Raw genomic sequence first — 26,307 nt, forward strand, 5'->3', positions numbered from 1 at the left:
AGTCATTACAGATATTGGCCTACAGTGTTTTTTTCCTTTCTCTGTTTTGATTCACTGTTTTAGGTATGAATTTGTGGCAGGATCCCCTTTTTCCCTAATAGTTTATGTAATATTGGATTTAATTGCTGCTTATGAACATACATCTGATAACAGATTTTTTTTCCCCAAGGGAGTTTATTTATGGCTTGTTCAATTTCTTTTTCTGAGACTAAGTTATTTAAATCTCCCATTTTTTGTTCTGCCAACCTGAGAATTTTATGGTTTTGAACATATTCATCCAATTAATTTTTCAGTTTTATTGGCATATAGCTGGGTAAAAGTTGTGAATAATTTATTTTATTTTTTCATTTATTATGAAATATTATTTAAAAATTTTTGATATTAGTTTGACTTTCTTTTAAAATCAAATTATGTAATGATTTACATACTTTAATGGACTAAAACATGTCTTCATTTATTTATTAACTCAGGTTTTGTTTTTTTTTTGCTTTCAATTTTTTTCTGAATTTCTATTTTAATGTTCAATTACTTTAACTTTTCTAAAATTGTTTGTTTTTAACTTCTTTTGTCAGATTTGTCAAAATTCAAAGTTGGAATACTGGCACCCTTACTATCAAGAGTTTTACTCTCTATTTCTCCCTGTAATTTATTTAGCTTTCCTTTAAATATGTAGATGTTATGTCATTCAATGAATATGTTAAATATTGATATGCAGATCAAAGATACTTTTTATTTTTCTTGAACTTTTTTTTTTGTGTTTTCTTTCATAGAATGACTTAAATGGACATGTGTTTTGCATGATTACATATATTAGCATAACCTATGTCAATGCTTGCCTTCTCAATTTTGGGGGATAGGGAGAAAATTCGGAACTCAAAATAAAAATGAAAGTTAAAATTGTTTTTACTTGTAATTAGGAAAAAATATAAAGGTTAAAATCTTGACTTTTTTGACAAGGAATCACTTGAGCTCATTTTAAATGCTATATAATTCCCCAGATATATTGAAGCTCCCTTCTATCCTCAAATTTTAGTTTCTGTTCCCTAGGGTTTTCTTCAGTGTCCATCCAAAACATATAATGATAAATTAATTCAATGTGCTATCTGCCCAACTGCATTTCATAATTTGGGGCTTATGCATTGTTCATCTACTTAGTTTTTCCAGTGTAGACTACAAAAATCCTTGTGGGCAGGGATCCTTGTATCCCAGAGTATAGGACTGTTTCTGGCATACAGTAATTACTTAATATGTGTTTGTTGATTGAATGATTAGGTAATACATATATGCAAAAAATTTTTTGAAGTGGTTATGAATAAATGATGAAACCTTGCAATAGGGCACGATACAATTAGAAAAACGTTTTATCTTCAAGCAACTGGAGTACAGACCATTCTTATGATGATTTTATAAGGAAGAGAAAGTACATAGATATAAGGGTTGGCAGTTAATGATATTTTGATATTCTGTTTTAAAAATACAGTTTGCAATTTAAAAAATTTTTTCCATCTTTGAAATAGGTTGAAAACTAATTGTAAAGAAGTTTTAAAAAACACCAGGATGAATTTCCTGTACCTGGTAAGGTTCTTAACTTCATTCAAGAGCTATTTCTTTTCACCATTTCCTATTTTCCTTTCAGTTTTCCTTTCAATTTCATCTATAAGCGATCCCTGAATAATCTTGAGTTGGGTTTCATGTAAAAGTTTATTTATGATTATTTTCCTGCCACTGCTTTTTGCTGTTTTGAGAAAGAATATTAAAAAATATAACTCAGGGAAACAAAAGCTCAAGAATTTCAAGGGAATTAATGGAAAAAAAAATCAAATGAAGATGGCCTAGCTGTACCAGATCTAAAATTATATTATAAAGCAGCAGTTACCAAAACCATTTGGTATTGGCTAAGAAATAGACTAGTTAGTTGATCAGTGGAATAGGTTAGGTCCACAGGACAAAATGATCAATAACTTTAATAATCTAGTATTTGACGAACCCAAGGACCCCAGCTTTTGGGATAAGAACTCAATGTTTGACAAAAATTGCTGGGAAAATTGGAAATTAATATGGCAGAAACTAGGCATTGGCCCACACTTAACACCGTACACCAAAATCAGATCAAAATGGGTTCATGACCGAGGCATAAAGAATGAAATTATAAATAAATTAGAGGAACATAAGATAGTTTACCTCTCAGACCTGTGGAGGAGGAAGGAATTTGTGACCAAAGAAGAACTAGAGATCATTAGGATCACAAAGTAGAAAACTTTGATTATATCAAATTGAAAAGTTTTTGTACAAACAAAACTAATGCAGATGAGATTAGAAGGGAAACAATAAACTGGGAAAACATTTTTACAGTCAAAGGTTCCAATAAAGGCCTCATTTCCAAAATATATAGAGAATTGACTCTAATAAGAAATCAAGCCATTTTCCAATTGATAATGGTCAAAGGATATGAACAGACAATTCTCAGACGATGAAATTGAAACTATTTCTATACATATGAAAAGATGCTCCAAGTCATTATTAATCAGATAAATGCAAATTAAGACAATTCTGAGATACTACTACACACCTGTCAGAATGGCTAGAATGACAGTGAATACATCCAGCCATTCTGGAGAGCAATTTGGAACTATGCCCCAAAAGTTATCAAACTGTGTATACCCTTTGACCCAGCAGTGTTACTACTGGGCTTGTATCCCAAAGAGATCTTAAAGAAGGGAAAGGGACTTGTGTGTGCAAGAATGTTTGTGGCAGCCCTCTTTGTGGTGGCTAGAAACTGGAAACTACGTGGATGCCCATCAACTGGAGAATGGCTGAATAAATTGTGGCATATGAATATTATGGAATATTATTGTTCTGTAAGAAATGACCAACAGGAAGATTTCAGAAAGGCCTGGAGAGACTTACATGAACTGATGCTGAGTGAAGTGAGCAGGACCAGGAGATCGATTTATACTTCAACAAAAATACTATATGATGATTAATTCTGACGGACGTGGCCCTCTTCAACAATGAGATGAACCAAATCAGTTCCAACAGAGCAATGAACTGAACCAGCTACACCCCGCGAAAGAACTCTGGGAGTTGACTATGAACCACTACATAGAATTCCCAGTCCCTCTATTTTTGTCCGCCTGCATTTTGGATTTCCTTCACAGACTAATTGTACACTATTTCAAAGTCCGATTCTTTTTGTATAGCAAAACAACTGTTTGGACATGTATACATATGTTGTATTTAATTTATACTTTAACATATATTTAACATGTATTGGTCAACCTGCCATGGGGGGGGAAATTAGAACAAAAGGTTTGGCAATTGTCAATGTTGTAAAATTACCCATGCATATATCTGGTAAATAAAAACTATTAATAAAAATAAAATAAAATAAATATAACTCATAGTCTTCCATCTTCTTCCTCTCTACAACTTTATAAATGAGCTTGTGTTCTAAATAATTATTGCATTGGATTGCCACTTCATTATGTTTGGCCAGAAGATAAAATATTCATGGTTAATCATTTCCTATTTTTTAGAGTAAGTTTATTTTATAGGCCAGGTTAAAAAAGCTATTTCTCATTTGTATCCTTCCTTTTAATTTGGTGTTAAATTTGACCTTTGCTCTAATCTGTAAATAATCTAACCACAAACTTTCAGCTGATTTTTAAAGTAACCAGACTTTCTCATCTGTCATATAGTCATTTATTTCTTACAATGTTAGCCAGTAGTTGGTGCATCCAGTGCTATCTGACTCTCTTTAAGAATATTTTGATAATAACTACTAAGGAAAACACAAGGAGATTCTTATTTTATTATTATTTTAAAAAATTATGTTAGTAAAGAGAGAAAAGAAAAGAAAAAGGCAGAACCACAGTTAGTGATACATCAAAAAATGATAAACAACAATAGCCTAAAGGTTCTCAGCTATCAAAAATGACCTTTGGGCTAAGAAAATCTCCCAAATGACATATTCTAATATATTAAATTCAACATTTAAGTGTTGACTATTCTTATCATTAGACGCTGCTTCAAAGGCTGGGGTATACAAAAGAAAAAATAAAACAGTTCCCAACCATAAAAAGCTTATATAGTATTTAGTATAAGATTTCTGAAAAAAAAAAAAAAGATTTTAAAGGAATCCATTTTTAGCAGGAAGGCAGAGGTAAGTGGTGAGAGGGGGGGTAATTGTGAAAAAACAAATAATAAAAAGGTATAGATTCCTTAGATAAGGAATCAGTTCTAGTTGGGTCATAAATATTATTTAAAAATTTGCAGTCTACTTCATAAAGGGATTGTATAGGACCAAGGATTACCTTGATCATCATCTCTATGATTTTTTTTTAAAAGCTATTTTCTTTCCACTTGTGGATAAAATAGTCATTTACATATTTTAAGCAATACGTATTGTTAAATTTGCTTTGCTATCTTATTCTTGTATCATTTCACATAACTTTCAATATATTTTTGAATTGTTCATATTTTCCATTCTTTATAGAGTGTATATATATATCTATGTCCCACTATATATTTACATGCCAATTACAATTGCTTTGCTAGGAATATTATTGCATAGCTGAGACTCTTTGTATTGTTAATAACCTTCTTTAGGGCTACAGTATAAATTTAGTAACAGATACAATGTTAAAAGATGGTAAAAATTTTGTATATTTTTTGCATAATTCCAAACTACTTTCCAAAATGGTGGGATCACCTCACAGGTCTAACATGAAATCAATAGTACACTATTATTTTACTAATTATTAATCTGCAATCTACAATTTTATTTTTATTTCTGTTAAACCCAAATCCTGAAAAGGTTAGTCAGCCTCTGAAGGGCATGGCTGAGTGATAAGATTTGCTTCTAGTTCTCAAGGCACATTCTCCTTAGTTAGATGGGACCCCACTCATTTGGGAGATCTAATTTCTGACTATAAACAGAGTTTCATCTGGGCAAGTCCTTGTCTGGAGGAGAAATCCCCTCTGTCTTTGGTCTCCTCCAATAGAGTTTGGGACAGGTTGGTCATGAAGGAGACAACTAGCTAAAGAGGTCCAGATAGGTTCAGATGCTCATATTCCTTGAGGATGCTAAGTCTCATGATCAAATCTCTTTTCAGCAAGAGGAGCTAAGGACTTTCAACCCATCACATTAAATGTCCACCAATCCAGTTTGAGTTTCATTTGTCAGGGAGTTCCCTTTCAGATGAGAGTTAAAGCATTTCAGGGTCTCTATTGGAATCTGGTTACCGCCAGAAACCACTGACCAGCAATTTATTGATTTTTGACCAGCCTAATTAATAAATTGATTATTAATTATCCATAAACTCTATATCAAGGTTTTCATTCATCACAATCATAAATTACTTAGCATGCCAAACACTGTGCCCCTTCTATGAGAATCTTCTTTAAATCACAACAATAAAACAATATTTTTTCTTAAAGACCTTCTCATATAAGGTAGTAAGAGAAGTAATTCATTTTGGATCCCTATTCTATTCTAATCTGTATTAATCAATTTGGTAGAGTCATATGAAAGTTCTGTATATAAGGTCCCAGAAATGCAAGCTGCAGATTCTAAATTCACTTTAGTCAAACAGGTCTGAGCAAAGGTAGACTTTCTTTTGTCTAAATTGTGCTAGTTGGGATAGTCTGGATAAAAGATAAATCTCTTTCTAAGACTTAAATAATGAGCATTAGAATAAGCCCACTTCTCATTATAATATTGTTAACCAATCACAGTTGATTGTTACCTTTTTATTACCTGCTAGCATGATAATGATCAACTGTAAAAGACTTAGCTAGTCTGTGTGTGTATGTGCGGGTGTGTGCACACACATATTGTATATGTGACATAAGTTTTAAGAAAATTATTTTGGTGACTGAATGAAAGAAGACTTGTTAGTAGGGAAAGATTTGTATTGAGCAGAGCCAACAATAAGATATTACAATATGAAGCATGAAAACTGAGAAGTCTAGGATGACTACTAGATAAGAGGGGAAGGATAGAGGACCCCGAGTAAGATGACTAGGTAGGACAAACTTGTTGAAAACACAGTGAGTCAACCAGATATGTGGACCGTTTAGCAGGGATAGGAAAGGGCTGCATTGACTGAATTCTGTGTTGGGAAATTCCAGGGCTCAGATCTTATGAAAACATGATGTGGACAACTGACTTTTCACTATTCACAGCTCCATTCCAAAATATATAATCATAGATTTGGAGAATTCACTTTTTTATTTATTTATTTTTTAAAAATTAAGCACTCACAAAAAACCAATGAAAACATTAAGTACTAGAGTTGAACAGGAAATGCTTGGGGCAATTTCTTCAGATGCACTAGCCACAAGGAGAACAATGAATCCACTCACTTCCTATAAACTCCCTGATGCTATATTTAATAGTCTACATTGTCATTTCATAGAAATTGATGCCAAATGACTCTTCTATTGCTACAGTGTAAGTTCCTGCCTGACAGAAGTAAACTCTGGAAATCAGGGAAAACTGTTCAAATATGCAAAGTTCAGTGTAGTATAAAGAAGAGTGGAGAACAACAACAAAAAAGCAAATCTAATTAAAGCTTTACATTTTGTTCTGATTCCTCTTCTCAACAAAACAAAACAAAACAAAAAAGACAATTGACATAGGCTACAACATTACCTATCTATGAGAGTTATAATTAAGGCTCTTGGGTAGAATAAGTCCATTATATTCAATAACAGCTCTACCCATATTATGGCTAAGCAAACTCCTACCAGCTCTTATTCTTCCAATACCAGTGATATAAGATTCCTGGTTGTATAAGTGAAATTACTACACTCCCTATTCCACCACCATTTCCTATTTCCTCCTTAAGCAATCTAGCCCTATCTTTTTGAGTCCTTAGGAATCCTGAATCTATAACATACTTCCATTCTTTTGGCACTCGTGGAGTTTCCCTGCAGAGACACTGTTTTTCTGGTTGTCTTTTCCAAAATTGGTTCCACTTTTTCTCAGACACTTTGTTGGTTGTAAGAAATGACTAAGTTGAAAGATCTTGACCTAAGGAAAAAGATTCTCTCCTTATAACTTTTAGAAAATTAATTCTTTTATGTCTTTTGATACCAGTTTTCCCTGAACAGTATTTTTATAAGCCTAGTTAAGTTCTTCTATCTCAAAACTTTTAGGATATGAAACTCCATTAGAAATCATTTATGCTTGAAAATGCTCTAGATACATTAAAATAAAATTAAAAGAAGATATAATGTCATGGTTTCTAAGGTTTGGGGATAAGAATTTTTAATTGTCTATGTCAAAAGCACATATTTGATCACAGTTCCTATAATTTCTCTGTTCACAGTTGGCATTGAAGATGATTTCTCTATAAGCATAATTTATGAATTTTAGGATAAATATCTAGGTTACTTATAAGAAGTAACTCCCTCAATATGCAAAATCTTTCCATAGTTGTTAAAGAGGAAATCACATAAGAGTTTATTCTATACCACATGAGAGTGTTAAAAAACAAAAGGTGTACTTGTTCACTATTTTGGCAGACATGATGGATCTGCCAGCTGCAGCAAATGATTTCTTCTCAACTCTCATATAACAAATTATCAAAGCACGTGCCAGATGTTTTTTTTTCTGTTGAATTATACTATAATATGCTTCAGTTACTCTTAGTAATTATGCATTTTTGTAGTCTGCCAGTACCTGCAGCTGTCTCTCATCCTGTTAATTTTTTTAAATGAATGTCTTTAAAAATAAGCAGCTACAACAGCCAAACATTACAGATGTACAGCCAAGAATAATATTTGAGAGACAAATAAAAAAATTGTCTTAGGCAAAAATGCTGTGTAATTCTTTTTTTAAAAAATATACTGTCTATCATGTGAATCATAGAGTTTTGTTCAAGTTTTACCTAATTTGAAAAAAAACCAGTTATCCCTCATAATAAAGATAGCACAGGAAAAATTTTATAGCAACTAGGAAACAAAAATTATTTTTTGCATATAAAATGCTTTTCATTGGAGGACAGACCCATATGAAATTCAAGCTTTATTCGGTATTTTAGAGAGGTATGAAAAGAACTTCAATTCAGAAAATATTTATCAAGTACGTATTGTTATAAGATTACCTGCACAGTCAGCTTTATCAATATTGTATTTAAGAGTGACACTGTTTCTTTCTAGAAAGGTAGAAAGGAGGAATCTTACTCTCCCTCTCAATAGTCTCTAAATACAAGTGAAACCAGGAAAAAGTCATCCTCAATAATTATGGATGGTGAAGGTGGTTCATATAGGTATTATAAATATGATGTGATCTTTTTAAAAATGTGGTACCCAATGATGCACTTGAAGTGTCTTTCTATATTGAACAGAAGAGGCTCCTTTCTCCCCCCAATTTAGTATAAGAAAACACTAATTCTTTGGAAAGCAAGTTGAGGATTCCCATCAATTCAAGGAGGGCTGAAGAAATTATGACATATGCATAAAATGTAATACTATTGTGCTGTAAGAATGACAAAACGGATGGTTTCAAGGAAACTTGGGAAAACCCATATGAACCAACGTAGAGTGAAGTAAGCAGAATCAGGAGAACAATTCATATAATTTTTGCAACACTGTAAAGATGAACGAAATTGAAAGACTTTAGAATTCTGCTCAATATAGAAAACTAATGATGAAACAGAATTTTCTCCCTTTTTCAGAGAAGTGATGGGCTAGAAACAGTTTACTTATCACAAGAATTTTTTTTTAAAGTTTTCTAGTAGGGGAAAACAGAGAAAGGAGACTGTAGTAAAATGATACAAAAAAGAATTAAAGATAAGAATCAATAAAGCTTTTTAAAAGTATGCAGAGTAGGATAGAGGGAAGTTCTGAGGAAAGCAAGTAAGGTGGTTTTAGAACTACTATGATGAATTTATCGAATGCTTCAAAGAAAAAAGAAGCAAGCTATATAGAGTAGAGATTCGTGATTCCACAATCTTGTTTGTGTTTCTTTGTATAAGGGAATTTTTATATTTGCTGGTGTTTATCTAGTTAATTATGTACATACATATATATATATATATACACACACACACACCTATATATATATATATATATATATATATGTATAGTTCTGATTAAAATATTAGGTGAAATAATACTTAGAGCTATGATTCCTTTAGTTAGCATTTTCTGGGGAAAGTCTTACTTAGTAGGTAGATTCAGAAGCAGACATACAAATACAGATACAGAAAGGAGAGGGAACTTCAAAGTCAATTTTTATCATTAGAAATTACTACTCATTTTCTGAGTGATTATCAAAAGACTAATTAGTATACATAAAGCAAAAAGATCATAATGAAAACTTCAATAGATAATCAAAGGTTATTTTATAATCATACTTTTAACAACTTTTTAAAAAAGCAACTTTTTAATTAATACATAATTTGACTGAATATAAATCTGTTTTTAAAAGTTATTTTAAAAAACAAATTTACCTCTAAAGGGTATCTCCAGAGATACATACCTAGTGACAAAATTACTACACTGCAAATGCAGTGTCAAGACACAAACATGTACCAATGTGCATAAGGCTAAGACAAATGTACTGTCTCATACGATGCTATCAGTCTGTCCAGCTAAATGTACAATGGATAGAGTACAAGGCCTAGGATTAGGAAGACTCATCTTCTTGAGTTCAAATCTGATCTCAGACACTTACTAGCTGTTTGCCCTGGGCAACTCACTTTACCCTATTTGCCTCAGTTTCTTTATTTATAAAAATATCTGTAGAAGGTAATGGCAAAGTATCTTTGCCAAAAAAATGGAGCCATGAAGAGTAAATAGGATATGACTGAAAATGACTGAACAACAACAAAATTCGAACTTTTAAATATTTGTTTTAAAGTGTGATATACCTATTGAAGAGAGAGGTTTCTAGTTAAAACATTGTGATACTATTCCCATTATCATGGAAAAATAGATTATAATTTAAAGAAAGTAGAAAAAGCATGAAGAATATATTTGATTTGCTGAACATAAATAATAGCAAACGATCTTCATCACTGTATATATTTACAAAAACATGAAAATACAACTTAAGATTTATCAACTTTGACCCACAAACCTAACAATTTTATGCTCTCTGAGTCTACAAATGAATTTGTGGAAGTGAAAATTGAATTTCCTTTAAAATCTCTTTCAAATATACCAAAAACAGTGTTTTATGTATACACAATTTTTTTTATAAATAAGATCATTTAAGTAGCATTCAAGAACACTCTTTCCTAAATAAATTAATAGTATTATCTTTCAAATATGGTATCATCCATCAAATGAAATTATTAAGTCTAATCATATATACAACTGTGCAAAGTACTCACATCAATGAAATCACAGATCAATTAAAAAATTAAACATTAATTAATTTCAACATCTGCTTTTCATTTCAAAGGAATGAGATAATGACAGAATAAAATTAGAAATTATCTTAGAGATAAAAAAAGACCAAAACATTTGGATTCAATGATAATCAAAACCCAACAAAATTTGAGTTGCTATACTAGTAGGAGAAACTTTCTTACTCATATTTACTAGAGATTTAACAATATTTTAAATAAAAGTCTTTAATGATCAATAATTAGTTTCTGAGACATATGGCTACAAATAGAATATTATGTACAATCAAAGGACATTCATTTGAAAGAGAAGTATTTTGGGAATATCTAGTATTGCTGCTCTCTCGTTTTATTCATGAATAACTTTATTAAGTAAAAGGTTAAACATGTGAAAGTAAACAAATTTTTATATTTATTGTTATTTTTCATAATAACTTTTTATTTGTCAAAATACATGCAAAGATAGTTTTCAACATTCACCCTTGCAAAACCTCTTTGGACAAATTTTTACTCCAAATTTATAACTCCAAAGACCTTTTTATAGAATTTCAGAATTAGAACAGATTTTGCATGTAGTGATCTAGTTAAGATTTTATACAGTACTTTGCACACCACAGGTACTTAATTAATGTTTGTAATGAATACCATTTTAGTGATCATCTATTCCAAATAGTTCTTTTTTTTTTTAAGAACTAAATAAATTAAGGCATAAAAAGGTAAAGTTATTTGTCAAATGTGGCTAATAAGTGGAACGAGATCAATCTAGAACATAAGCATTCACAATGCAAGACTTTTTTCTATTAAACTATGCCATGATAACTCAAAAATGTAGCTTATAAAACTACTGAAAACTCCTAGAACTTGAACTAAATATTCGTTGACACATGAGAACACACATGAGAAAATGACTACTTACTAGGAGGGATGAGTTCACTATAAGAAATCAATAAATCAACAAGCACTGATTAAGCTCATGTATTGTATTGTACTAAATATTTAGTCTCTGTGCTTTGGGGGGGGAGGGGGAAGGCATTGGAAGTATGAAGACAAAAAAAGTAAGAGTTCTTATCTTCAAGGAATTTACATTACAGTATGGAATAAAACATATGGACAATTTACATTCCAAATACATGCTAAATAAATATGAGGCATTTTTTTTTAGGGGGAAGAATTAGCATTTGGGTGGGGAAGGGGGGCAGTCAGGAAAATCTTAATACAGGAGGTTGAAAAGTATCACAGTAGTAAATAAATGGTTAAAGATCTGATGTAAGGGAAAACCAATAAAGATATACATTTCCTACAATTAAATGTGTTTAATTATTCCAAAATTAAATTAAGGCAGATTATAATGTTCAGTTCGATCATAGAAAAAATTAAAAATTTACTTTATCTCATTGCAGGCAATAAAACTAAAAGAATGAACTTGAATATAGTAGCAACTAATATGCTTATTACATATTATAGAATATAATCAAATGGCAAAATATTGCCATAATACTCAAAACCTGAAATAATAAGTGCCATTTATATAATACTTTATGGTTTGTAGAATGATTTCCTCATAACAAACTTGAAATAGGTAATAATCATCTCAGTTTTGCATAGTTTGCTATTTGTGCTATAATATGCTCCATCTCTTTGAAAGGATCATTCTATCCCAGGAAAACCATCAATTTATATTGAATTCAAACTGCAAAACTAAGAAAATATACTTGCAATTTGTATGATCAGTAAAAATTAATCTGTTTTGCACCATGGAAATTTGGGAAGAAAAAATAACAGAAAGGACTATGATAAATCCAAAAAACAAATTCAGAGAAAACAACAAAAACAAATTCAGAGAAACAGTAAGAGTTTCATGGTGGCTTCTAATTAATTATGATTCCCTTCTACTATTTACTATCTATGCAACCTTGAACAGGCTGCTTAACTTCTGAGTCGCAACTATCTCATTTTTAAAATGAGAGGCTGGCCTAGATGGCCTCCAAAGTTCTTTCCATATGATCTTATGATCCAACAGCAACTGAAATAAGTCTGATTGGTGGAAACAAAATGAATTATTTGAAGAAGTTTAAAGATTTATTGTGAAAAATCTGGAAAGAGTAATCACCACAAAATTATTCTAAATAGATGAAAAAACTTGATTGTCAATAGGGCAGAAAATGTTTGAAACAAAAACATATAATTTGAGAATGCCTTCACTAAATGGATATGACAATATGACTGGCATAATATGTAGTTAGTAATTTGCCCTTAAATATGGGTTGACAAAAATATCCACACAATTTTAAATATAAAAATTGAAAAATATTTTATAGGCATGAAGAATATTAGTGATAATGAAGGGGGACTGATCTCTTCTGGAGTCTCAGGCCCTCCTGGGGAAGGCATATCCCCCCCAGATAAGTTAAGTGTCGTTATTCAATTTAAAATCTTGGTCAAAAAGCACCCTTTTTATCTTTTGAGGATGCCAGTCCCTTTGAATTCCAATTGGAGACCTGGGCTGGATACCAATAAGCATCTGGGCCTGGGAACTTTGGTTTTCCTTTCAACCTGAAACCTGAAGCCTCAAGACTCCTTTTTGAAGGGCAATTTCTGAACTCACACTTTGCAAAAGGTCCAAAGCAGCTTGCTCTGCTTCTAGGACCCTGACCACTGAGAAGACTTTCTCTTCTCAGTGCCAGCCTCCATTTCCCTAATAGGACTTTGCCACTATAGAAATCAGTCTCTTAGCAAAACTGGCTTCCTGTCCAACAATAAACTTCCATTTTTGCCACCTAAAACTCTTCAAGTTCGTGAATTCCTTCATGTTGAACCTCTGTGCCAACCAATAGTGAATTTTTAACAACTCTCTGACTGTCACTAACCTCACCAACAATTGTGTCCCAGTTCAATTTGATTCAACCTACACTGAGCAAAGCACTGGGGAGATCCAAATATTTCAGCCTTTAACATCAAGGAAGCTGTCAAGGCTTCAAGGAAGTTATGATGATAATAATATATAATATGTACACAAATATGTATCATAAATATGAATGTGGAAAAAGCAAATGAAGAGTGTAGATTACATTCTGCAAGAAATAAGAAAGGGGTAAGAAAAGGTTCACCTTAGGGATCAGGAAAAGCTTTACAAAAAAGGTAGAAAAGGAGATTTCCAAAAAATGGAAATATAAAGAGGGAGTGCTCCAAACATAGGAAATGATTAGCTTACATACATAAAACTTGGAGAGGGTAGGACAAGTTCAAGGAATAGTATTACAGTTTGGCGGGTACATACAATACATAAAATGGAACAGAGTGAAATACTGCTATATAGGAAGCTTGGAACCAGATGATAGAATAATTTAAAGGTCAGATATAGAAGTTTACGTTTGCTTCTATAGCAAATGGAGAACTATTGAAGGATTTTTAAACAAAGCAAACACCTGGTGAAACTGGTACATTAAGATTACTTTGGCAGTTTTGTGAAAACAGTATTTGAAAAGAGGAGGACATTTAAACAAGGAGAACAATTTGGAATATTCTAACACTGAGTACTATAATAGTTGTTATTTGCCTTTTATAGTTCAGGGGAATCAATGATTTCCTGGGGTGATGTAGTGGACTCATATGTAATCTGTATTTAAGTGAAGCAGAGTTGCACAGTCATCAGTCTCACTCTCTCTTCCAAAGTCGTTGCAAGTCCAGTGACAGGACAAAAGTTAGAACTGGCCATGACCCAGGAATACAGTGGATAACCTATGTCTGACTACACTCTAAGTGCCCCCAAGCACCTGTTTCATCCACTTTCATGGCCACTAGAACAAATGATTATTAAAAACCAATGATTTGGGAGATTCTGATTTCCCCCTTTTTCTTTTATCCTCACTTCAAGTGAGGATAAGTCTTTGAAGGTTGAGCTAACCTTCTCCTCTAACCATATCCCATCCTGGTAGTGTTCTAATCAGGTTTGGGTAGGGAAAAATTTGTGGAATAGATTGCCCAAGGCAGGGGAGTGAAGTATGTGGGGGGGTATTTAAGAAATAAATGACATAATCAAAGTTCAGGTCCAACTCTCATTGTATTATTTGTTCTCTCATTAATTGTAAACCAATCAGAGTTGATTGCCATACTCAGGAATACCCCTACTTCTCATGGACATATAAGTCTGAGCCTGCCCAACATGATTATCTTTGGTATAAGAGAGAAAGATGATCAAACAGTGCTGGTGTTATTAATAAAATGATTAGATTACCCAGAAATTATGTCTCTTGAATATTTTTAAATGCCACAATTACAATTTAGCAATAATTCATAAGGTAAATCATCTAGACCAGGAGCTCTTAAACTAGGATCTGTGAACTTTTTAAAAAAAAGTTTTAGTAATTTTTTTTCAATATAATTAGTTTTGCCTGTAATCTTATATATATTATTTTATACAATTTAAAAATATTCTGAGAAACGATTCATGGGTTTCATCAGATTGCCAAAAGGTCCATGAGGAAAAAAAGATTAAGAAACCCTGATCTAGATGCATATCATGTCACCAAAAAATTCTCTCTTATCCCAAAATTATATTGTTGGCTGATGACACCAAGTTTTGAACATAAAATGAAGATTGTTTATATGTAATGATAGGCACTACCTTGTATCGCTATGAAAAGTTTTAGACTTTTTATTTATATCTTCTTTAGAATCAATGATTCTGTCTCTAAATAGGTATTTATTATAGTAAGTTGTTAATTCAAGTCAGACACTATACTAAGAACTAGAGATATAAAGAAATGAAAATGTTTGCAAATTAATATTTAATAAGGTAGAAATATCATGTAAACAAGAAGAATGTGATATATCTATATAATTATATAGATATGAGACATGTATGTGTCTATGTGAGAGAGAAAAATAGAAATAGAGACAAAGAGAGATATACACAGAGAGATAGAGAGAGACAGAGGGAAGGAGGGAGGGAGGGAGGGAGGGAGGGAGGGAGGGAGGGAGGGAGAGAGAGAGAGAGAGAGAGAGAGAGAGAGAGAGAGAGAGAGAGAGAGAGAGAGAGAGAGAGAGAGAGAGAGATGGAAGAAGAGAATCCACAGAGTAGAGTATGTCTCTAATCCTATGGTTGGTCCATAGTAGTTCCAAATACTGGGGAATTTCCAGACCAACCCTGAAGGAGTTGAAATTTGGATGGATATTTCCTTCTGAATATTTTACTTTAGAGGAATTAAATAGGCTATGATTTCTAGAACTGGGGCATGAGAGAAATAACTATAAAGGATTTATTAGGTCATGGTACTGAAGAAAATGAAAATTTCATTAGAAGAGAAGAGTAACTACAGGTAACATCCTTTTCTATAGGATCATGGTGTAAAGATTTCCAGTCTTTAAAGCAATTTTATATTTATCCAGACTTAATGGGATTCTTAAAAAAAAAATACTGAGGTTATCAAATGAAGCTTAAGCAACAATGTGCCTTGCCCACAAAAGGCATCGAAGAAATAAATGCTCAGTTGCAATAATGAAGGCAGATGTAATTTGATCCTCAAAATGTAACTATAAAATTTTACCATGGCATAATAAGAAGCAGCTAATGTCTCAAATTTTGTGAATACAAGAAAGAACAAAATATTTATCTTTCAAGTCATGTAAGAAATAAAAGCTGAAAAGAGTATTACTCTCACTAAAAATTGAACTGCTCCTTAATGTAAAAGAGATTAAAATGATGGAAGCATGGTATGTGCCACTTTGGAATGTAGCAACTAAAATGATAGATAGCTGATAATATGCTCACAGACGACAGACAAGATTTGACAAACTATTAAATAGTTCCTCCATGATCACAGTTCTTGCCTGAAAAGATCATACATACATCTATCACCTTTACATTCCATTTCAAGACATTTAAGATCACTGCTATATTCATCTTTAATGAAAGGTGTGGGGGGGAGAGGAAGGGACAGAGAGAGAGAAAGAATATCAAAACATCAAGGTCAATACCACAACATTTACAAACAAAATAAAATGTGTTATTTCCTCTTAAAATGGTTACTCCTACTGGCAGGGTTAGGAACAACAGCTGTAATTTTTTTTCTCTGTCACATACACTTTTAATTCAAAAATTCAAAGAATAATTCTGCAATGTATTAAAATGAGTACCTTATTACAGAGAATAATGTGTCATCATTTTTTAAAGTACTAGAATCTGGGAGTAATTTGAATTTAGAATAGAAATATGACCCCAAAATGTCAAAGGAATAATAGTAATCCAATAACATATTTCAAATTGCATATAAAATGTATATTCTTCCTAGGGAAAACAAATAATTAAAAAACTACTAGAAATTACTACTGTAATTTTATCATGGCATCATCAATGAGATGTTTAAAGAGTAGATTTTCCTATTCAGGAAAGCTTAGCTTATGGAGTTATAAATATTAACTGAGATCACAATGATTTAAAAACTTTCAAGTTCCATTGTTTTTGGAAGTGTTTCTAGCTATTTTAATCCCTACTGATGTTTAATTTCTTTATACTTTATTGTTTTTCACAATCATAGAATTCTGGACTTTTAGAGTTGAAAGATTTCAGGGTTCATGTAGTCCAATTTTTAGATTTGAAAATGGAAGAAATTGAAAATTGGTCCTGGTAAAATCACAATGCTAGTTAGGAGCAGAACACTTAGTAACTGTCAGTACTTTATTATTTTGAGAATGTGTGCTACAATCTATTGGATGTTCCACTAAAGGAATAAGGAATGCTTGGTTATGAAGCCTGTCTTGGACACTTTTAATAGTTATGCAGACTTAGAAAAAAGACACTTAATTTGAGTCTCATTTTTCACAAATTTAAAATGGAGGAAAAAATATCTGTAGTACTCATCTCAGGGTTATGAGACTTAAAGGAGATAATATAAATAAAGCAAAAATTAAAATGCTATATAAACATTAGTTGTTATGTTCTCTTTTCCACTTTTGCCCAATTTTTATTTTAGTTTTTTCTTTCTCAAATGGACTGTAAGTTCCAAAAGAAGATAGCCAGGATAATATGGAATGAAGTGATTATCCCAAGTGGATCAAAGGAACATGCTTAGCTAAAAGAAACAACATGGGGGGGGGTGGAGAGACTAACAACTGGTTTCAAATATTTGAATGGTTTTCACATGGAAGAGAAAATAAACTTGTTTTATATCATTCCAGAAGGTAGAAATGGGAACAATGGGTGGGACCTGCAAAGGGACAGATTTAGGCTTGATATAAATAAAACACTAAGTATGAGTATTATCAGAATCAGACAATTTTATTAACATGAAGTCTAAATTTGCCCCTCTGCAAGTAATCTAAAAATAGAACAGCTTACTTCTAAAGGCAGGGGTTTCTCTCTTTTACCAGAGATCTTAAAGAAAAAGTTGGATGATCATTTGTTGAGGATATGTATGAGTGTAAATGAGGTTCTTATTTAAGTACAATTAGACTAAATGATCTTTGAGGTCCATTCTAAGATTCCATGATTATGATGCTTTTCTGGGCACATGGTTAACAAAGATGTGTTAAGTGACATGAAGAAGATGATAATGAATATAAAAACACAATTCAACCAAGAATATATTAATAGATTAAAGCTTCATTTTATTCAAGAGCTATGGGACATTCATAGAGAAGGAAAGGTCCATTTAAAAAAAAAGAACCCACAAGACATCTAAAGAAGTAAAATCAAAGTTTTATTCCACTTACTTTCCAAGGAATTCTTTTTTCTTTCTTAAATATCTGACTCACTTTGGAAGAATTAATTTTTAGAAGAATGAATATTGTATTTAGAAAAAAACATATTGTTTAAAATAATGCTGTTATTTGATCTTTATTATATCATAATGTTTTTCCAAAAATATGCAATAGTTGCTTCAACCATCAAGTGAAATATTTGGCCCAAATCAATAGTTCTTTACTTAGTGTCCACAGACAGGGGTTTTTTTTTAAGTATCTTGATAACTATATTTCAGTACAACTGTTTTTATTGTAAGCCTATATATTTTATGTGTCAGAAAACATTTGGTAAAGGAGTCTGAAGGCTTCACCAGAATGTCAAAGGTATTCATGATAAGGGGGAAAAAGTCAAGAACTTTGGTCTAGATGATTTTTTTTTTTAAAGTACCTTAAAGTTCTAAATTCCAAGATCTTTGTAGGTTTAGGAAGATGAGGTTTTCTCTACTTTTTTTAGCTCAAGTCCCTCTTGAGCTCATGTCCTTTCCTTCTTATTTTCCTCCTCAGATTTTTAGGTTTTTCTTTCTTTCTAGAGCTTTTAAATCAGTTTGAATCTATTACTTCTTGTAGCTTCTGTCACTCTCCTTATATGCTATTAAATTTCTCATGCCCAAATTTAAACTCTCACTTTTTAAAATTACAATTTTAAAACTCTCCAAAATCATTTGCACAATTATTTCTGTTTCTAATTTCAGTCCTATTTTTTCATTAAAGCTTTTTATTTTCAAAATATACACATAGATAATTTTCAACATTTGCCCTTGCAAAACTTTGTGTTCCAAAATTTTTTCTCTCCCTTCTTCCCACCCCCTCTAGATGGCACATAATCTATGTTAAACGTTTGCAGTTCATCTCTACATATTTCCACAATTATCATGCTACACATGAAAAATGTAATCAAAAAGAAAAAAATGAGAATGAGAACAAAATCCAAACAAAAAACAATAAAAAAGTTGAGATCCACATTCAGTCCCCACAATCCTCTCTCTGGGTACAGATGGCTCTCTCTATCACAAGACCACTGGAATTGTCTTGAATCACCTTGCAGTTGAGAAGAGCCATGTTCAACAGAATTGATCATCATGTAATCTTCCTGTTGCCAATGTTCTGCTATTCTACTCATCATCAGTTCTCCCATCATCAGTTCATGTAAGTGTCTTCAGGCCTCACTGAAATCATCTGGCTGATCGTTTCTTACAGAACAATAATATTCCATAACACTCGTACACCATAACTTATTCAACCATTCTCCCCAACTGATGCGCATTCACTCAGCTTCCAATTCCTTGCTACTACAAAAAGAGCAGCTACAAACATTTTTGCACCTGTGGGTCCTTTTTCCTTTTTTAAAGATCTCTTTGGGATACAAGCCCAGTAGAGACAATGCTGTTTCAAAGGGTATGCACAGTTTGATAGCATAGTTATGTTCCAAATTGCTCTCCAGAATGGTTGGATCAATTTACCACTCCACCAAAAATGCATTAGTGTCCCAGTTCTCAGTCCTATTTTTTAATCTAGCACTAAAAATAGACCTTGCCTCATGACCTTGTTCCTTAACATATAAGAATTTCTAGTTTTAATCATGTTTTCATTTTTGCCACCTAGCTCTGGTAATTTCCAGCTTGAAGATCTATTTATCCAATTCTTGTGTTGACTTATTTCATTGAATCCCCAATCTCCATCTTTGTTGGAAATCTCTTTCCCTGTAAATCAATTTAATAATAATTAAGTTCTAGCTAAGTATCAATCACTATGACATGTGCCGAAGATACAAAGTCAAAAGTGAAATAGTTCCTCTCTTCCAGAAGCTTAAAATCCACTGGAATACAGACTATCGGAGAATAGAACAAAAGGAAGCAATGACATGATAAATAGGAGTTTTGAGGAATGTTTGTGAAAGAAGAGAATGTTTGAGAATAAAAAGTTTCATGTAAGAAACCATAAAATGATTTCTTTTCTCAGAAGAATATAAGGCAAGATCCTCTGCAAAGAGTAAGAATGCAGACCATGGTTTAGGAATATAAAGAAGAGAAAGTTTGGAATAGCAATTTTGGGGACTATGATAGAGAATCAATCAAGTAGGATAAACATATTTCTATGCAGCAGTAGGGACCTGATTGAGATTATGTAAGAAATTCATAATAAATTCAACACATTTGTGTGATATATGTGAGCTTTACAGCATAGAAGTAGGTGCAAAGAAGATGGAGGTAGAGGCAACAAGTTTAAGGTTTTACAAAACACAAGCAGTGAGAAGATAAGGGAGCAGGGGAACTCAAGAATATATAATATTTTAAAGCTACAAAGAGGATTCAATAACATTTTAAAGCTTAATAATGTCTAAAATTTTAGCAAGTTATATAGCACCAGCTACTATTCAAAAAAGAATGCACAAATTCATAATCTTATGTGTACCTTGTAACAACATGTATGTTTATCTAAAATATTGGATTTTTATAATTTTAATTAACTTTAACAACTGAATCTTAATTCAATAATAATTGAATGAACAACTGAATATCAGGTAGTGTCTTGACTCCATTCAATGGAGAGGAGAATGAATGGATAGGTGGAATGCTGGCATATTTTCATTGTAACACCCCAATTCATCCCGGAAGTCTCCCAAATTGCCAGGCTCTTTTTTCTCAAAAGACTTATCTCTCTATTCTTGCCAGATTTTTCTAAACTCTGTACCTGAATAGCACTGTGTGCTCACTTAACATCTTGGATTCTGCACAGCCATAATCCTTACTGGCCACATTTATTGTAGGGCAGATATGTAGATAATCTTTAAGATTCATTCTAGCTCTACTTCCAGTGTTTCAATATTCTTATGACTCTACTAGTGATGGGGATATATCTTTTTGATAAGTTCTATATCTCAAGGTACTTTCTATAGCTGATCCTGGGATCTTGTAAAATCAGTCGGCCGGGATAGATGGGAAGGTGGAGTGAAGCTATAAGTTAAATACATCAGGAAGATAAATAGTGATAGAAGTAAATCTAGTTTCTGTCTCTGAGGTAGAAGTATCAGTATAAGGTGAGTAAAAGAAAGGCAGATACTTTTGGTAATGACTCTACCCTATGGAAGGAACATGGGGATACCAGGCTCAGGAACTGGGATCACTAAACCTAATCTTATGGTCTTGAGTCTTGCGGTCTTCAGACAATAAGGGGACTGGTAAGTCAATGTAGGGAATCAGACAGAGGAGGGCAATGTCAACTGTGGTCATATGCCCAAGGATTGATTTCAGAAACAAATTAGGATAAAGAAGATGGGTAAAAGATAAGAGTAAAAATTTTTTCAGGATTGGAACAATGAGAGCTCTAGAAGATAAAGAAAAACAATTCTCAAACTCAATCAGGTACCCTGAAACCTAGGGGACAGAACTTTGGAAGCCAGACAGGGAAGGGTTTTTTTTTTTTTTTCTTATAACCCAGAAAATCAGAAGTTAAGACATTACTTTCCTAGTTCCATAATTAATGAATATGAGCGAAATCATGAGAAAAAATAATTTTAGCTAAGTAAAATTTACCCTTTCCTCCAATTATTTAAAAACCATTATTCTGAGAAGGAAGGAGAAACTGAAACATCAGATAGTTTTTGCCAAAGTGATAGAAACTTGGGACAGAATCAGTTCAATCAGTTAACAAGAATTTATTATTTGCTATGTTCCAGAAACTCAGTTTGTGAGGAAATTATGAAGATGTAGTTTGGAAGAAGACATTTCACAACATAAGAAAAGGAGAACTAGGCTGTCAAACAGATATGTAGTCCAGATTAATTAATATCTTTGAACTTCTACATTTTCATTTTTTATTTCATCTTCCTATAGGTTTTACTACCAAACCTTTGAGGGTGGAGGTAAGCAGCTTTTTTCCTAACTATGTTGAACATTTTCTGAATTTTTACTGTGTTACATATGAGACAGCATGGTGAGGGGCTAAAGAAAATGGCCTCAGATCCAGCAGGAAAGCCTGAGTGTGTGACCCTGGGTAAATCCCTCAACTTCACAATATTCTAAGCAACTCTCTAAGACTATAAGTTGCAAAGAAGATGCTAGCCAGCATTGGTAGAGGAATTTCTCCTTAGGGAGCTCTCTATACCAATAAAATAATAGATCCTGACCCTGTCACTATTCCAATGGCATTTTTACAAATCAGTATAAGAGGGGAAAATAATGTGTTTTCTTCCATCAGCTAAACTGGATTGGGGGCAGAAATTCTGGAGGAGAAACTAACTAATTAAAAAAGAGCTACAAACCTCTGTATACCAAGATTACTGAAGCCTTTCCAGGTAGATGCACAAATGGACATAGAGAAGGAATCAGAAGCTTTCTGATCAGAAGGTTAAGGTGTTATCAGAAAATTTAACCATTAAACAAAATAAAACAAAGCCAGAAACAAAGTTGCAGCCATATTCCAGAATATAATTTATATATTGTGTATGAAAAAAGGATGAAAATAGAGAATAGTAAAGAATTTGTTTTTTAAACTGACAATACAACATGAAAGAGCACAGAGAATAAATATGCACCTTTCTCAATTTTGCAGACAAACTTTTCTTTTTAGGATTAAAGAATCATAAATTTAATGCTGAAAAGTGCTGAGACTTTCATTTTCCAGAGAAAACTAAGGCACCAGAGAGGTTAAGTGCCTTTCAGAGAGTCATATAATTGGTGTGTGAATTTGCACGTAGAACTAGGTCTTCCTGATTCTAAACCTAATTGAGCACTGTTAAAAATATATAGAAGAGTAAAAGTAGCTGTCACAATAATAATGTTGATGATGATAGCTAACATTTATATAGCTCTTACCATATACCAGGCACTATGCTAAGTGCTCTACAATTTTTATCTCCTTTGATTCTCACAATCATTTTGTAAAGAAAGAGCTCTTATAGCTCATCCATAGATCCCACGGCTTGTCCAAGGTCCCACGGCTGTTCAGTGGCCAGATGGGAGCTCCAGCTTCCTGACTCTGGCCCTGGCACTCTTAAAGAGAACGAAAATAAAACAATGACACTACTCTGTGGTAAAATAACCATGGCTGAGTGTTAGTTCTCTTTGAAAGTTAACTAATAAATGAAAAAGCCCGAGAGCCTTTGCAAATAGATTAGCTCTCCCAGGAGCTGCTGGGGGTGTGTGGGGAAGGCAGTCCCAGCTAAAATCCTCCACTAAAGAAGGTATTTTCTAATTCTCACTAATACCGAAGCCTTCACCAGTTATCGCCAGTTATCTTGATTGTCATTTGGTAGAGACCTATTTTCAAAAGGTCTCTTCCTAATGGACTATGAGCTTGCTGGGGACAAGGATGGTTTTTGTGTTTTCTTTGTGTCACTGGCCCTTAGCACAGTGCCTGACACACAGCTGATTAGCCAATGTTTATTGATTGATTGACATGAGACTACTGGGTTATTTATGTCACAATGACTGTTCAGGAGCAGCAGGTGTTAGTGATTTTCAAAAGATTTGGAAAATATATAGAAACACAAGGTGTTACTGAAAAGCAACAAAACCACAACACAGTATAATCTCTTCCTAAGATGAATGCTGAGGGCCAGAGCTAATCCCCATTTCTACTATAGAAGCTACATAAAGATGATATATTTTGAGAGTTAATTTGATCTCTATTATGCATAAATCTATGACACAGTAACAAGCATTGATATAGTATTTTTACTACATGTGTGAGACTAGACAGTCTAAGGCCCTAAATGGTAAAGGGAAGAAACTCTTTCACAAGCATCTTCCTTGATTTAATTTTCTTCAGAGTATTACTGATGATGCCTAGTATCAAAAAAGGTCTCAGACATCCTAGGTGCTCAGTAAAAATTTGCTGACTTGATTGAATGAATAAATCATAAGCTTTCTTATCTGATTTCATACTTTGCTAAGTAGGGCCCCATGCTGCCAGTGCCCTTAGTATTTCCTAATTATGTTAGTGAGTCACTTGAAATTATATTCCTTTATAACTAAAATAATATATAATAATAATGCCATCATATTTCTTTAGAGACTTAAGATAAATTATTGGATAGAATATTAAATACATAAACACAATGAAGTAACTAGTATTGTATAATAGGCCATTAAAATGCTCTGATGAATCTAGACATTCTAATATTTAATACTCTTTTCTCTTAAACTTTCTTGTTTTTTTTTTAAAGACACATTTTCTTTAGAAAAATAGCAGCCAAATTTGACAGTTTTATTATTTGTTTATTGCTACAATATTAGCAACTTATTACAGCAGTATAACTCTCACCCTAAATTTTACTATGCTTTTATTAAGGATAGCTTTACAGAAAATGAGACAATTGTTTTTAATAATTTTAAAAGGTAAATTATTCACATATTTTAAAAGATCCTTCATATTTTCAATATCAATCTTGTAAAAACTTCATAATTCATAGATTAAAAAAAGATGAGCCACAATCATATTCACTGATTTAATATTTCAATTAATTCCAAAACTAAGGGGAAAAGTTTATTAAATACCACACGATCTAAATTCTGTGTCTCTTAAGACCATTTCAGAAAGGAATCCTTATCTTGGCTTTCAGAAAAGCTGGATGGGGGGTTTTCAGTAGCTTAATGCTACTGATTACGGACTAGAGAAAAAAGGCAAAATAAAAATGCAATGGGTAAAATCCATCATTTTTTACTGCTCCTTATTTGTCCTTATGCCAAATCTAACAACTGACTATTTTGTAGTAGCAGTGTTGAGTTCTCTACTCTTGGGCCATTCTAATATTTTTTAATCACCAAAGATATTAATGACAAGACAGAGAAATCCGAATAGTTTTAAATAGTGGACAGATTTTTTTAAAACAAGGATAACATGTAGATAATTACATTTCATGGCTTATCTTTAGTTATATTCCTTGCTAGTAAGTGTTAATAAGTAACTCCCCTTCCCCCAACAAATACACATAGTCCCTATCCTTGGGGTCCAAAAAATAAATAACTGCTGGCTTTCACTGCCTGTTGGTCAGAGGTGATTTCAATGCTTTAGATTTCATTAAGAGTTTTGAATCTCCCCAGGGTCTAGGCTAACATTAAAGTAGGTTCAGGGGTATAAGTTGGTCCATAGCTAAATTTTGTACTCTATTTTTGATCCTTTTTATATAAAAGGAGCTTCAGGGCAACATGGCAGATTTTTTTTGTTGTTGTTGTTTTGGAGTAACAATCATACTGGAAACCTTTACACATGTCTAACAAGAAATTCTCTAACTCTCCTAAGGAAATCCCTGAGAGAATACTGAGACAGTGTGGCTTAGTGAAAAGAATGACAGAATTACAAAGTCCTGGATTCCAATAGGCTTCAAACACTTTCAAAGTCAAATCTAAGGGCAGCTAGGTGGCACAGTGGATAGAGCACCAGCCTTGAATTCAGGAGGACCGAGTTCAAATCTAGTCTCAGACACTTAACACTTCCTAGCTGTGTGACCCTGGGCAAGTCACTTAACCCCAGCCTCAGGGGGGAAAAAAAAAGTCAAATCTACTGTGTGATCAAGAATCTCAGTGACTGTCAGTTTCCACATCTGTATAATAGGGATATAATAGTGACAACTGAATCACTGGGTTTTTGTGAGGATCAAATGCCATAATGTATTAGAAGCACTTTGTCAACCTAAAGCGATACAGAAATGTAAGATATGATAAGAAGGATGAAGAGATGGAGTATGATTATACAATATACTTTAATCTGCCTTTCTAGGTGTTCCAAAACCGACCTTGCTTTTCTATGTACTTTGTCCAGATCCAGAGAAAACTAATGAATAACTGCACTCATTTCACTCACCAGCAAGGTTATGCTTAAGATTCTGTAAGCTAGGCTTTAGTAATAATATGTGAACCATGAACTACAAAAAAGCAGGTTGAGGCTTTGAAGAGGCTGAGGAACTAGAAACCAAATTGCCAACATTCACTGTATTATGAAGAAACGAAGGAAATGCAGAAAAACAAACAAACCAACAAATCCACAAAACAAACCATCTACTTCTGCTTTGTTGACTAATGTCTTTAACTGTGTGGATCACAATATATAATGTGGAATAATATTCCATGATATGGAATATTATATATAATATTATAGTTATATATTAATTAATCACACAAAATAAATATATAATTAATTAGTAATTAATATGATTATTATATATTATAGCTATAATATATAATATATTCCTCAATATGGAAAGCCC

General features: G+C 32.7%; 1 protein-coding gene across 2 annotated transcripts in view; it reads right to left on the reverse strand.

Moving 5' to 3' along the window:
- Nucleotides 1-26,307, reverse strand: part of SCLT1 (sodium channel and clathrin linker 1) — a 183,161-nt gene that overhangs the window by 18,414 nt on the left and 138,440 nt on the right. The window lies entirely within an intron of this gene.

This window comes from Sminthopsis crassicaudata, chromosome 6 (assembly GCF_048593235.1).
Source record: "Sminthopsis crassicaudata isolate SCR6 chromosome 6, ASM4859323v1, whole genome shotgun sequence".
Lineage (NCBI taxonomy): Eukaryota > Metazoa > Chordata > Mammalia > Dasyuromorphia > Dasyuridae > Sminthopsis > Sminthopsis crassicaudata.